Consider the following 15,061-nt stretch of genomic DNA (forward strand, 5'->3'; position numbering starts at 1 on the left):
TTCAGTTTCTACAAATAATCCTGGATTGTATGTCTCTGTTTTCCTGGTGAGGCTGGGAAGGAGAAGCACTAACTCCAAGCTCCTTTATCTCCCTTCCACAGATGTCTCCAAGTGGAGGAAATCTGAACATGCCACAGAGTCAAAGAGCAGGTACCCATGGGCTGCCACACAAGGACAGGAAGTAGGACGTAGGACTTGGTGACTAAGAACACAGGCACCCAAGTCAAACGCACTTTTCATCTGAATCCTGTTTTTCCACATTTAGGTGACTTGGGACACATTACTCAACCTCCCAACAATCTCCACGTCTTCATGTGTAAAATAAGGGTAAATAAATGATGAGGTGATGGTGCAGATTACATCAGATGGGCTTGGAACAATAAGGGCTGGCACAGAGGAAAATCTAAATAAATGACAGCAGAAGTTAGTAATAAATACTTATTAGCTTGCTCATAGATGCCAAGCCTCACGCGTCTCAAACAGGTGGGGAGAGCTTGGGATGAAAGACAAATAGAAAGTGAGCAACTTTAGAGGTGTGGCTGGGATCAGAACCTCACACAGTTGAAACCGTCTAATCATTAATCCTTCAAGGCCTTCAGATAAAATACTCCAACAAAAAATACTGACTCTTTGTTTTCTACACAGGCACAAAGAAACAAAAGGAAAAGCAGTGTTTTTGCATAGCTGGACCAGTAAAAGAAAGAATCTGCCATCCACTGGCTTAAAGCCCAAATACATGCAACAGCCAGGGTTGGCCCAGGTAGAACACAGCATCCTGGAAGTCCATCCAGGCATCCAACTAGTTGAGCCTTCCCATGCTGCCTCCAAAGGCATGCACTAGCAGGAAGCTGGATCAAAAACAGTAACTGGGACTCTAACCTGCCCCTCCCAATGTACAATGTAGATGTCCCACAGAGCAGCTTAAGCCACTGCCCCACATCCATCCCCATAGCAGTTTTTAAAGGTTAAAATATGCATTTCCAAGTATATGTTTTATCTTAACCTAGCTTTCCCTACTCCCAAATGAGTATCTCACTCACATGTCAATTGCCGCCTGCCTGGTGTCAGCTTGGTCAAGGGTGATGTATCAGGACTATCTTTGTTCTGAGCTTTACTATTCAAGGAAACTTGAAGGTCCAGAAAGTCAGTCAGTGTCCCCGCCTTGGAGCTTGAGGAGGCTGAAATAAAGTCACTCTGTCACTTGTTTTGTGTGATGTGCTCTGACAGACATGCTGTGAATCCTACAGATAACTCCAGGGACTGATCCATGTTCTGCCTCCAAGTTCATGAGCATCTGCATGGAGGCAGTGCTGGAAGGCATGCTGGATCTGTCTTTAGGGTCAAGAAATTCTCTACAGTGATCTCTGGAATCCAAATCTACCAGGGCAGAGATGGCTTCAACTTAGGGAATCCTGTGGTCCTGCCACCCAAAGTCCACTCCCTCCCTGCCCTCCTCCCATCTCTCTCTCTCTCTCTCTCTCTCTCTCACACACACACACACACACACACACACACACACACACGCCAGAGTTCACCTTTAAAGGGCATGCCCTGGGGACACGGTGATCTCATCTGTCATTGCCCTGCAGCCACATGAACCCTGCACCATGTCTCAGGCAGCTAGGCCACAACCAGGTGAGTCAGAGAAGTGACGCCCAAAGCCACAGTGATCTGAGCATGATTGTGAAAACCCCAACCTATAACGTTAGCTCAGGGCCGAGAATTGCCTACTTCCTCAAAGGCAAGTCTCTCAACAAGCCCGTGATTCACAAGAGATCAGAAAACACGCCATGCTTCTATTTATACTTGCAAACTGGCTCAAGTGATCTCCTGCCAGGCTCTTACCACCTGAGAAAGGCATCTATTGACATTCAGTGGGAGGAGAAACTTCATTTGCCTGTTCCCTTTGTTCCATGGTGCTTACAGTGTTGTTGTTGTTGTTAGTTTTTTCTTTGAAATGTATGATCAGCTTCCACAGATGCTTTAAGTCCTTAGGTGGAGTTAGAAAAATCAACACCACACATCATTGACACTAAACAACTTTACTGTTGGACTTGAACTAGCTGGGAAGACATTTACTGCTCATGTTAAGGCCACCAGAAAGAACAGACACAAGCCATGTTGCGATCTGGAAAAAATGTGAAACTGGGGCCTACAGCAGTGTCCTAGCAGCTAAAGTCCTTGCCCTGAACTTGCCAGGATCCCATATGGGTGCCGGTTCTAACCCTGGCAGCTCCACTTCCCATCCAGCTCCCTGCTTGTGGCCTGGAAAAAGCAGTCGAGGACGGCCTGAAGCCTTGGGACCCATCACCCACGTAGGAGACCTGGAGGAGGTTCTAGGTTCCTGGCTTCGGATCAGCGCAGCACCGGCCGTTGCAGCTCACTTGGGAAATGAATCATCGGACAGAAGATCTTCCTCTCTGTCTCTCCTCCTCTCTGTATATCTGACTTTGTAACAAAAATAAATAAATCTTTAAAAAAAGAAAAAAGGAATGTGAAACCGATATGTGTTAGAGTGGTATATGCCTCAGCATTCTGCCTCTTTAAGATATACGTATAGAGTACGTAAACTTTCTCATAAATTCTTCTGATTAGTTGCAGGTTTGCCTATCAAATAAACAGCATTTGTCAAGGGGTAATTAACCTATTTTCAAATACTAATCATCTAAGACTTATTTAACTGTAATCACAGCTTCAAATCAGCATGATAATTGATGTTATCAAACTGAATCGATTTAATTCTAATCAAAAGCAAAAAATAGCATGACATTCTAGTTCACTCTTCCAATTTTAGTTTGGGAAATAGGCAAACTCTGTTCGACTTCTTGAAAAAAATGAGAAGAATTCAAAAATTTCTTTTGTCTGGGCCTGCTCTGTGGTATAATGGTTTAAAGTGCCCAGTTGCTGAACTTGAACTGTGGTTATGCAACAAGGTGGAGGAATCTACCATGGTGGGAGGGTTTGGGGAGGGGTGGGGAGAATCCAAGTACCTATGAAACTGTGTCACATAATACAATGTAATTAATGAATTAATAACAATAAATAAATTTAAAAAAATAAAAAATAAAGTGCCCAGTTGGCAACACTGCCAACCCTATGGCTTTGGTTCAGTTCCCAGCCACTCCATCTTCAATCCACTCCCTGCCAAACACATGGGGGAATAAGGGAAGGTAGCCGCATGCTTGGGCCTGCGCTCACAAGGGAGACCCGGATGGAACTTTCAGGTCTTGGTTCCTGACTTCGTTCTGGCCCAGCCTTAGCTGTTGTGGCCATTGGGTAGAAATCATTGAAAGGAAGATTCTCTCTCTCTCTCTCTCTCTCTCTCTCCTTCTTCCTTTGTAACTCTGCCTTTCAAATAAAATACACAAATGTTTAGGAAAAAACTGCTTTCAGTCTCCTTTGGAGACCCACCTGGACTCAGGCCCCAGAGTGTGAACCACTTGCTACTTTGGAGTCTCATGACAAGCCCAAGAGTAGAAATTGCAAATCCTTGAACTGGACAGGAGCCCCCATCTATTCTATCTCTGTTCTCCCAAACAGTTGTATGTTACCAAGACATAAGTACAATACTTAACTTTCCAACATTTCCATTTCCTCTCTGATCAGTGGAAGTGACTAAGAAACATCTTTAGAGCAAAGTAAGCAACTGAAAAATATGCAGTTGAGAGCTTACGAAGCACTCTACAGGGGAAAGCAGCATGAGTGTTCTGGGCTCAGAGAAGACCTTCTGGTACTGACAAAGCACCACTTCTGAATCCCAAACTCAGCCTGCTTGGAGTTTAAGGAGTTCCAAAACTGCAACTAGAGTAAACTATGTCCATTTCAGTTGATTGGAACCCAATATTAATCAGAGGAAAACAGGACAAGATCAGAATGACAAATGATTTTGGATTCTGGAGTAGAACATTTTTGGGATTCAGATTTCACTTCAGTTGGAGTAGCCACTTGTTCCAAGATGTCTTCATCTTCTGCTGCTCCAGTTTGCATTGTAGCTGTGTGGGTGACTTTTCTTAGTAAATAAAGCTGTACCTTGAGAGCCTGAGGGATGCTTTAAAATGCATACTCACATAGGGGCTGGTGTTGGTACATTCAGTGGGTTAAACCACCACCTGCTATACTGGTATCCTGTATAGGAGTACTGATTCAAATCCCAGCTGTTCCACTTCCCATTCAGTTCACTGCTAATGTACTTCAGAAAGTAATGGAAGGTAACCAAAATATTTGAGTCCACTCTTGTGGGAGACCTAGATGGAGTTTTATGTTTCTGGCTTTAACCTGGTCTGTTCACAGCCATTGTGGTGACTGGAGGAGTGAAATGTCTCTGCTCTCTCTCCCAATCCCATCTCTACACATTTCAAATAAATATCTTAAAAGTGTACTTCTATAAGTAACAGTCTCTTCTGACATCAGACTTTTCTGAAAAAAAAAAATCCTCTTCAAGTTAAAGCTAAGCTACACATGCGCAATTCCTATGCTAGTAGCCAAATATCCAAACCAGGAATAGAAAATAGGCAAATTCCAACACTAGAAGAAACATTTAATTTCCCAGAGAACTACAGCACTCTCAGCATTACACATTCATCTTCATAAAGTATCAGGGACTGAGTGGGTTGGAGCTCAAGTATTTCAGCCTGAAATTAAGTTGATCCAAGCAAGAGTTAATCATGTCTGTCCTTGATCCACATGACACATTGGCCAACACCTTCTTTAGAACAGTCTCCATCTTGCAGAAAAGCGCTCCTTGCTTCTCTGATGTCTTGATTCAAAAGAAAACCAGTGGTCACAGACTGTACTTCGTACTGTCTCCAGTGACTCCTGGCTTGCCATCAGTTGGTAATTCACATCACCTGAGATGATAACTATACAGACGCTAAAGAACAGCACACAGTCTTCAGCTCATTTATAGAAAATGCATATTGTAGAAAAACTAGGCATGGATTTCTATCTTTTTGCACTAAAATTTACCTTTTACAAACTGTACTGACTTTATTTATTTTCCTTTTATTTGAAAGAGAGAGGGGCAAACAGAGATTTTCCATCCACTGGTTCACTCCACAACTAACCTATAACAGCCAGGGCTGGGCCAGTTTGAAGCCAGGAACTAAGATCACAAGTGGAGTCTCCCGTGTGGCTGACTCATATCTCTAAGCCATCATCTGCTGCCTCCCAGGATGCACAGCTGCAGGAAACTGGATCAAAAGCAGAGGAGCTGGGATTCAAACTGAGCATCTAATGTGGGCTGCAGGTGTTTCCAGCGGTAATTTGACTGCTGCGCCATGCTTCCCATAGACTTGTTTTTTGATTCTGGTTTCATCATCTTGCTCTGTCCTCTCTATGAATGCTCTGTCACCAAGCCCTGGCTCCCCTGCTGGGTGTGTTCCCAGAAAACCTGCAACCTGGCAGGTAGCAACCGCAATCTTTGGCCCCCACACTCTTGCATGCTCTCTTTCCCAGAAAGGCTGGCTGTTCCTACAACTGCCAACAGCTTCATCTCTTCCACTGTGTCTGCTCCTCATCTGTCTGTATCCCTCACTGTCCTCTCCAAAGCCCAGTCTGTTCTTAATGAGCCCTGTTGACCATTTTCTCAATGACTTTCTTTCCACTGACCCAATACCACAGGATCACTCCCTTTAGGGCCAGTGCCACACTCACTAGCACTTACATACAGTTGTCCCCAAAGCCAACATACCACCTTACTGGACTTCTGCTACCATCTCCTAAACTCACAACCTCACACCTCACATTTTTGCATCTCTCTGCTAGCTTGCCTAGTAGCTGATTTGCCTAGGGTATCATGAATTAAGGATGCAGCCCACTCCTAATTAGATTGATTTTACAGCCCAATTTACAATACTTTCTCTGTGCTCTTGAGTTTACAACAGGCTAAGGGTGAAAATTAACTTTCCCAGATTAAAGTGATAGCGGCTTGTGTTGTGGTGCTAAACTGTCGCCTACAACGCTGGCATCTCATACACAATCACTAGTTGGACTCCCTGATGCTTTGTTTTTTATTCAGCTCCTTGCTAATGCACCTGGAATACCAGAGAAAGATGTTTCTACAGTTTGGGCCCATTTCACTCCCATGGGAGGCTTGGCTGGAGTTGAAAACCCCTGGGGATTGCGGATATTTGGAGAATGAATCAGAAGATGGTTTCTCTCTGTCATTCTGTCTTTTAAATAAAATAAAATAAATTTTTAAAATACATGAACAAGGTGTTCCCCACAAAGCTTCCAGGTGTTTTAGGGGGATCCTGTGGTGACTGGCTGTAGGACATTATTCTTGCCGAGATGGTAGTTACTATTACTTACCCAAACACAGGAGCGGGACCACCAGGGACGTCAGGGACAAGTTCATCACTCCATGGCAAAGGAGTCATTCTTGCTGTGTGTTCTAGTGGTTTCTTAGAAGGAATTTACAAAATTTAGATGTTAAGAGCACCTCTAGGGCCCGGCAGGATGGCCTAGCGGCTAAAGTCCTTGCCTTGAATGTGCCAGAATCCCATATGGGCGCCAGTTCTGATTCCAACGGCTCCACTTCCCATCCAGCTCCCTGCTTGTGGCCTGGGAGAGCGGTCGAGGACGGCCCAAGGCCTTGGGACCCTGCGCCCACGTGGGAGACCTGGAGGAGGTTCCAGGTTCCTGGCTTCTGGATCGGCACAGCACCGGCCGTTGCGGTCACCTGGGGAGTGAATCATCGGACTGAAGATCTTCCTCTCTGTCTCTTCTCCTCTATGTATATCTGACTTTGTAATAAAAATAAATAAATCTTTTTAAAAAACTTTTTTAAAAAAGCACCTCTAACTTGAGGCGCTACAGTCTTATTGCAAAGTCCCCTTGCATGCTGACTCCAGGGGGCAGTAATAAACAAACTGCTTCCTATTGTGCAGAACTATTTGTGCATGTCATCATGAAACACATTCCTGGCTTCATCAGGTGCTACACCTGCTCCCTTGGGGATAAACAAGACAAGACGACACTTTCTCCAGTTTGGGGAGCAAAAGAAACATCAGTAGGTTAATGTTGGCTGTGCAGCTTAAACAAATAATGACCAGCAACACTTAATGAAGCATTTGCTGTCAGCCAATTCTTAGCTTCCACCTCCATCCTTTGACTCAGGGGCATGAAAACAAGGCCTAGAAATCAGCTTTTTTTTTTTTTTTTTTTTTTCCAACAAGCACCACGGGTAATTTAATGCTGTAAGTCCCTAGTCACAGTTTTGGGCACAGCACAATGTATCAATTGGCTGATATTCCACCTTCAACTGCCGTGATCCAACATGGGTGCTGGTTCATGCCCCAGCTGTCCCACTTCCCATCCAGTTCCCTGTTTATGGTCTGGCAAAGCAGTAGAGGATGACCCAAAGCCTTGGGACCCTGCACTCACCTGGGAGACCTGAAAGAAGTTCCTGGTTCCTGGGTCTTGGTTTCAGATCGCGTCAGTGCTTGCCGTTGGGGCCATTAGGGTGGTGAACCAGCAGATGGAAAATCCTTCTCTGTCTCTCCTTCTTTCCATAAATCTGTCTTTTCAATAAAAATAAATAAATCTTTAAAAAAAAGTTCTAGGACCTGGTGCAATGGATCAACAGCTAAAGCCTTGCCTTGGGACACTGGTATGTCCTGGTTGCTCCACTTCCCATCCAGCTCCCTGCTTGTGGCCTGGGAAAGCAGTAAAGGATGGCCCAAAGCCTTGGGACCCTGCACCCGTGTGGGAGACCTAGAAGAATTCCTGGTTTTGTATCAGCTCGACTCTGGCTGTTGTAGTCACTTGGGGAGTGAACCAGTGGACAGATCTTTCTCTGTCTCTTTTCTTTCTGTAAATCTGCCATTCCAATCAAAATAAAGAGCTCTCTCTTTCTCTCCCTCTCTCTGTAAATCTGCCCTTCAAATAAATAAATCCCAAAGGAAGAAAGAAATAATAGAGAATGTAAGCCAAGATATAGAACCTCAGAAAAAAAAACAAAAGAAATTTTAGAACTGAGAACAGCTGAAATGAAATATTCACCAGGCAGATATGAAAGTAGGACAGAGATACCAAGAGTCAGTAAACAGGAAAAAAAATTGGAGTTATACAATCTAACAGAAAAGGCAGTGGGAGCTACAGATCCCTCGCCTTATGCAACCCAAGACGACTTCCCTTCCTGTGGCACAATAAAGGTTTGATGATCTTTAAAGACAACAGAGGATCTATGAACTGAGAGGCCATTGGCAGGCCAATAGTGCAAACACAGGAAAATAAAAGACAAGGCGAATATGGAGACAACCTCGCCCCCCACTCTCTTTCTCAGAGTGATGGCAGTCATGCTTACACCGTCACAGCAAGAGGGTAGAATGTTCGACTTCAGAAAATTGTACCAACCCAGGAGACAATACCAAGTATGCTTTCATCATAAATCTGAGAAGGCCACACTGGTAGAATCAAAGAAATACAATAGGGAATGCACAAAAGCTAAATGACAGCTATGAAAGAAATTAATAGATTGTGTCACAAGAGAATAAATCAAGAAATCATAGTATTAACCTATTATTAGGACTGAAGGGTGCATACCAGAACAGTCAGCAAAATGAAACAGTGGCTATCTCTGGAGCACAAATTCACGGTGTGGTTGTGAAAGTGGTAACTGCTATTTTCAGTAGTGGCCTTTAAGTATGAGAATTTCCGAAAGTCTGTGAAAAACGGAAATAAAAGTTTACTTATATTCCCCCAAAAAAACTTGAAAATGCAGCATTTTTAATGTACTTTTGATGACTTTTGTTTAACTTTATGTTTAAACAAGTGATGCATACTTCAATAAATATAAAGGTAGTGTAAAATAAATCAGGACTAGAAATAAAAACTAAAGTCCCATTTATCTGAAATATCTTAAAGAACAATTCAAAGGGTGGCAAAATAATAATGGAGGGTAAAATTCAACTCGTGTTCATGCTTGCCTAGGTTTTTCCAAGCAGTCAAGCAATAACTAAGCGCTGACTCAATCCACTTGTTGTGTTATGCTTCCAGTCTGCAGACAAAGAAACTGACGCAGAATGAAGATTCACACAATTTACATTGACTTGGAAAATTCCAGAATCTGAGCAATTTGCTACTAGTATCCCCTTTAGTGAAAACATTTTTTTTTTAAATTACTCTCTTCTCTCATCCTCTTTTGTGCTCTGTTTAGATCCAGAGTTCTCAGGGTACACAAAACATTAAACTCAATGTTTTAAAACTGTCACAAATATTTTATTTTCAAGGATTTCTCAAAAACAAATTTTATTGTAAATTGTATCAATTACAAAACGATGTTTAACCATTATGTGAGATTTCTTAAAAAAGAATGAGAAGGGCCCACAGCAGTGGCATAGTGGCTAAAGTCCTCACCTTGAATGCCCCGGGATCCCACATGGATGCCGGTTCTAATCCCGGCAGCTCCACTTCCCATCCAGCTCCCTGCTTGTGGCCTGGGAAAGCAGTCCAGGACGGCCCAAAGCTTTGGGACCCTGCACCCGCGTGGGAGACCCGAAAGAGGTTCCTGGTCCAGGCATCGGATTGACGCACACTGGCCCATTGCGGCTCACTTGGGGAGTGAAACATCGGATGGAAGATCTTCCTCTCTGTCTCTCCTCTTCTGTATATCCAGCTTTCCAATAATAATAAAATCTTAAAAAAAAAAAATAGAAGAAATAAATCTTTTCTGAAAAGAAAAATACCTTGAATCTTGTTTATTGAGCCTTGAGTTCACGTCTAACTCCATGTACCGTTAGAAGTAAGCAGGCCTGGTGCGGTGGCCTAGCAGTTAAAGTCCTTGCCTTGAACGTGCCGGGATCCCATATGGTTGCTGGTTCTAATCCCTGTGGCCCTATTTCCCATTCAGCGCCCTGCTTGTGGCCTGGGAAAGTAGATGAGGACGGCCCAAGGCCTTGGGACCCTGCACCTGTGTGGGAGACCCGGAAGAGCTCCTGGCTGCTGGTTTAGGATTGGCTTAGCTCCAGCCATTGCGCTCACTTGGGGAGTGAACCATCAGACGGAAGATCTTTCTGTCTCTCCTTCTCTCTGTATATCTGACTTTGTAATAAAAATAAATAAATCTTAAAAAAAAAAAGAAAAGAAAAGAAGTAAGCATGCCTGACAGTAGTGTCGGAGATAAAGACAGGTTCAAATCGCTGAGAAGCTTCTACAAGCACACAGTGGGTCCCAAAAGATGGAAGTGGCAGATTTCTCCAATATCTATTCTGTTCTCAGTGTTTCTCACCTGCAAGAGTAAACTTATAATACAAGTATGATTTGGGTCAAGGAATATTCTTCCAGGATCAAATTTGTGTGCTCACAGGAAGAGTCCTGATGAGGAATCATGGCTTGAAAGAATGGTGTGAATGTATTTGAAAGCCTAGCTCCTGTGCTAAAAGACAATCTGACACCACAAGCAATGTTTTCTGGAATTTGGGAGAGAGACAGAAAAGGGTGGTGTTTAAATCATGTAAGGGACCGCTTACGTATCCCTTGGTTTCAACATAATTCCTCACTGAGACAAGAGTACTTCTGGCCCAAAAGGGCTTTTTGCAAACATTTGATGACCTACACTTCCTTCCTTGGGAAAGAGCATTAGTTATCTTCCTCAGAGCTTTGGGAACATCTTACAGATCTGTGCATCCTCAGATAGGAAATATGGGTCTAAGCCTTTAAGGCTGTCAATCTTCCATGTCTGAAAACGCAGGTCATCACAGCGATCCAAGAGGAGGCCAGTTGTCTAGAATCAGAACAGCTAAATTTGGTTTCCAGACTGACAAGTAAGTGCAAGCACGTTGTTTGGAACAATCGTTAATAATAGTTCCCAAGCAAGTCGGAAATAGAGCCACTGTCGGCTGGAAGCTGGAGACAAGATGCCCCTGCCTCTCCAGCAAGCTAATGAGGTAATGAGGGAGACCTCTTGCAAGCCAACACCCAACACCACCATAGTTCAGAATGCTGCAGACGCCCAATACCTTGAACGTCAGGTTGCTAACCCATCACAACCTGATCCCTAAGAATAGACCCATTACGCCTCCTCAGCTGGGGCTGGAAGCTTAGCAACTGGCACCCGGATCTGTGTTCTGCAGGAAGTGATGACTACAATAGGAAACAGGCCCCTGATTACAGAGCTTCTGCAGAGAACCAGGACGAGCCATGGGACTGTAAAAGGAGTGACTTTAAGACTGAGATTCTAGGGCGCCTGGAATAGCTCTTTTAATGTGTGGCCCAGAAAAGTTGTCCCAAATGCCCCCAGCACAGGGTTTGCCCTGGATTTTCTCCACCTGCTCCCCACACCACCATCTCCCAAAACCCCCTGGCCTCCCTTGCTGTTTGGGCTGCCAGGCCAGGTCATAGGGCACCAGGAGAGTGGAGTTCTGGTTCTCTGATGTGGCAGTGGTGGTGTTCTGTACCACGCACTACATGTGCCTCCCCGCCCACTGCACTCACCAGCCCAGTTCCCTCTCACACCTCACACGATAAGCACACACTGCCTTCCTGCAGCTGCTCATCACAGTGACGCCTCCTCCTGTGTAGCATATTCCTAACAAGGTTCCGCCTCTGCAAATGGCCCTTCCATGGAACTGCCTTCCATCACCCACACAGTGTGTGGCTCATTTTCTGAGAAACTCAGGACTACCGCAGTCCAGCTCTCTTCTCTTACAGCCAGTTGAACTTGACTCTAACCACAGGGAATTTCAGCCATTGGTGAAAACAAAGGTTGTAAGGTATGTGACCCTAGCATACCTGACAAGTTGTCCTTGCTCAGCTCTCAGCTCTCAGCTCCCTGCATGAACTAGAGAGAGTGGGTCAAAACTTTGCTGTCTGCTGTTTAAAGCTCTGGATGTTCATATTCCCAGCTATTCCTGCAAATTCACATCTGCTGTAAAGATTTATCAGGCCCCTCCAGAGCCAGGCTTTCTACACAGCCAGGACATCAAGCACCCTAATTCCTGCTTCACTTTTCCAGCATGACCCAGTCTTGTTGGGATATGCTCCATATCATGCTTAAGTTTGTCTCCAATGAAATGTTTGGCACAATTCTAAAGCTGGAGGACCCTCCCAGTACTTGCAAACTATCAAACTTAGGTAACAATTCCACAGGTACAGATTTCTATTAATAACTGATCCGTGTACATTTTGGCCAGTATGTCTCTGTATTCTGTCACCCTCTTTTTCTCTCAAATTAAAAAAATAATCAATTTCAATTTTAAATTGTCCAAAATCTAAAGCTCTGGCAGGAAGCTTTATCATTTGACAAAATTAACTTTCTACTGCTGAGATTTTCCAATTGATCTTATCGAAGTTCCATGCTGAAACTTAGAAGATTTCTAAGACCTGGGGACAGTAAAGACTTGTGATTTGTTTTCTGGATCCTCAGTTCTCAAAGATTAGAGTGGCCTGTAGGAAGTGACCGCCATATACCTGCCGTCTATAGCATCAATCTGCCCTGTTTCACAAGCTAATGGGCACACACAGAGGCTGGGACAGACTTCAATTCAGAGGTGAAGACGCTGCTTGGAACACCCACATCCCACATTGGAGTGCTTGGGTCTGAGTCCCAGCTCTGCCCTTAATTCCTGTTTGCTGTTAATGTGCATCCTGGCAGACAACAGGTAAGGCATTTCCCAAATATTTGTGACCCTGCCACCCATGCTGGAGACTTGGTTTGAGTTCCTGGCTTTGGCATGGTCTAGCTCCAGCTGTTGTGGGCATTTGAGGAGTGAACTAGCTGATGGGAGCGCTGCATGTCTCTCTCTCTCTTGTTTCTGCTTCCAATATTAAAAAACAGATAGAGGGACCAGTGTGATAGCGTAGTGGTTAAAGTCCTTGCCTTGCCCTGAACGCTCTGGGATCCCATATGGGCGCCAGATCTAATCCTGATGGCCCCGCTTGCCATCCAGCTGCCCGCTTGTGGCCTGGGAAAGCAGTTGAGGACAGCTCAAAGCCTTGGGACCCTGCACCCATGTGGGAGACCCGGAAGAGCTCCTGGTTCCAGATCGATGAGTACCGGCCGTTGCGCTCACTTGAAGGGTGAATCATTGGAAGGAAGATCTTTGTCTCTCCTCCTGTCTGTATATCCGACTTTCCAATAAAAATAAATAAATATTTTTTTAAAAAATAGATAGGGCCTGGCGCGGTAACCTAATGGCTGAATTTTTGCCTTGTATCAGCCAGGATGCCTGGGCTGCTGGGTATGTCCTGGACAGTCCATTTCCCATTCAGCTCCCTGCTTGTATCCAAGGAAGGCAGCAGAGGATGACCCAAAGCCTTGGGACCTTGTACCTGCATAGGAGACCCAGAGGATGCTCCTGGCTTCTGGCTCCGGATCCACTCTGCTCCAGCCATTGCAGCCACTTGGAAAGTGAGCCAGAGGAGGGAAGATGTTTCTCTCTGCCTGTCTCTCCTTCTATCTGTACATCTATCTTTCAATAAAAATAAAATAAATCTTTTAAAAAATAGATAAGGGCCAGCTCCATGGCAAAGCAAACTAAATATTCACTTGGGTTACCAGCAACCCTTCTAGGCACTGATTTGAGGCTCAGTGGTCCCACTTCTGAACCAGTTCCCTGCTAATGGTCTAGAAAAGCAGTGGTGAAGGTTCCAAGTTCTTGGACTCTTGAATCGATGTAGGAAACCCAGAAGGAGCTCCTGGTCCCTGGCTTTGGATCCAGCCATTACAGGCCATTTGGGAGTGAACTAGCAGATGGAAGATCTCTCTGTCTCTCTTTCTCTAATTCTGCCTTTCTAATTAAATACTAATGAATAATAATAAAATAGATAAATGTTCTTAAGATTCATGAAAATGGAATTAAAAGATAAGTCTTACAATAAGGTAATAAATAACTTCTCAGTGCTTCTTCCTTCCTGGTGTGGGAACTCAGGCGTTCCTTGAAGCACAGGCCTCAGTTGGCCTTCAAACAAAGTCGAGAGCTTGGGCCTCTCGTGGTTTGTCAAAGGGAGAAAAAGAACAAGAATTAACTGCACATACTGATGAAGTCACAAAATGGAATAGAGACTCTGAATGAACAAGCCAGGGAGGAGACCTCGAAAGTAGGAGAGAAATACAACAAACTCTGCCAACCAATGTTTTCAGAATAGGTTTGAACTGATCTTCCCAAAAAACTGCCAAAGTTTGGATCACAGCATTCATCAACCACCTGCAAGTATCCCCACTGCTCAGGGAGGAGACAGAGGTGCTGAATTAACTGACCAGAGGTGACAGAATTTGAAGATATCAAATGAGGTTACAGATCAGATTTTGATGAAAATCCTTAGTTGGAAAACCAAGTTCTCACCACAGAATTTCATCTGAATGAGAGTGGAGTTCTAGCTTCAAATGGCCCCTGAAATCCAGTGGAAATACGGAGAGGGAATGACGAAATACTGAAGTCAAAGGCAGGACAAGCCAGCAGGATGCTGTAGCGTGAGAGACCAGAGGCCTGCCTGTCCTGCTTTGCCACCTGTTCTGCTGACAATGCAGATGAGTTACGAGTGATTAGCAAAGATGACATCTGGCCAAATGCATTGCAACCCTACTTGGTTCCTGATACATATGATGAGGAAGGCAAAGGAGAAGATGAAGAAGAAGGAAGAGGAGGAGAAGACATTGATGAAGATTGATGAGGATAAAGGTGAAGAAGATAACGATGAAGGGAAGAGAAAGACGATTCAGGGAAGGTGACTGATATAGAAAGCACTAATGGATTCTAAGTGCTTTTTTATTTTCTCCAGTCCCTGGGAGAAAGTTGCCTTAGCTTTTGTCCCCGCTTGTGCTCAGTCTCTCTGTATTTGAAGTTTTGTTCCTCTACACCACAGTTCTCACCATATTGTGGGAGAAATGCTTTAAGCAGGGTACAATGGGAAAAGACTCTCCACTCCTTTCTGTTCCAAAATCATCTGTATCCTTTCTTGTTGCTACAAAAACAAAAACAAAAACAAACAAAAACAAAAACCATATGGACGGTCTGATAAAAAGGCTCAATGGCTAAATCCTCACCTTGCTAGCACTAGGATCCCCTATGGGATCCTGTCCTAACTGCTCCTCACTTCCCTTCCAGCTCCCTGCTTATGGCCT

At 44.3% G+C, this 15,061-nt stretch overlaps 1 long non-coding RNA gene across 1 annotated transcript; it reads right to left on the bottom strand.

The window, feature by feature from the left end:
- Window positions 1-4,695: 4,695 nt before the first annotated feature.
- On the bottom strand, window positions 4,696-11,068 carry LOC131481368 (uncharacterized). Its single transcript, XR_009246255.1, has 3 exons — window positions 10,959-11,068; window positions 8,545-8,663; window positions 4,696-4,870 (listed from the first exon to the last, which is right to left on the bottom strand). It is a non-coding gene; the product is annotated as an uncharacterized LOC131481368 (long non-coding RNA).
- Window positions 11,069-15,061: the final 3,993 nt, after the last annotated feature.

This window comes from Ochotona princeps, chromosome 11, assembly GCF_030435755.1.
Source record: "Ochotona princeps isolate mOchPri1 chromosome 11, mOchPri1.hap1, whole genome shotgun sequence".
Taxonomy (NCBI): domain Eukaryota; kingdom Metazoa; phylum Chordata; class Mammalia; order Lagomorpha; family Ochotonidae; genus Ochotona; species Ochotona princeps.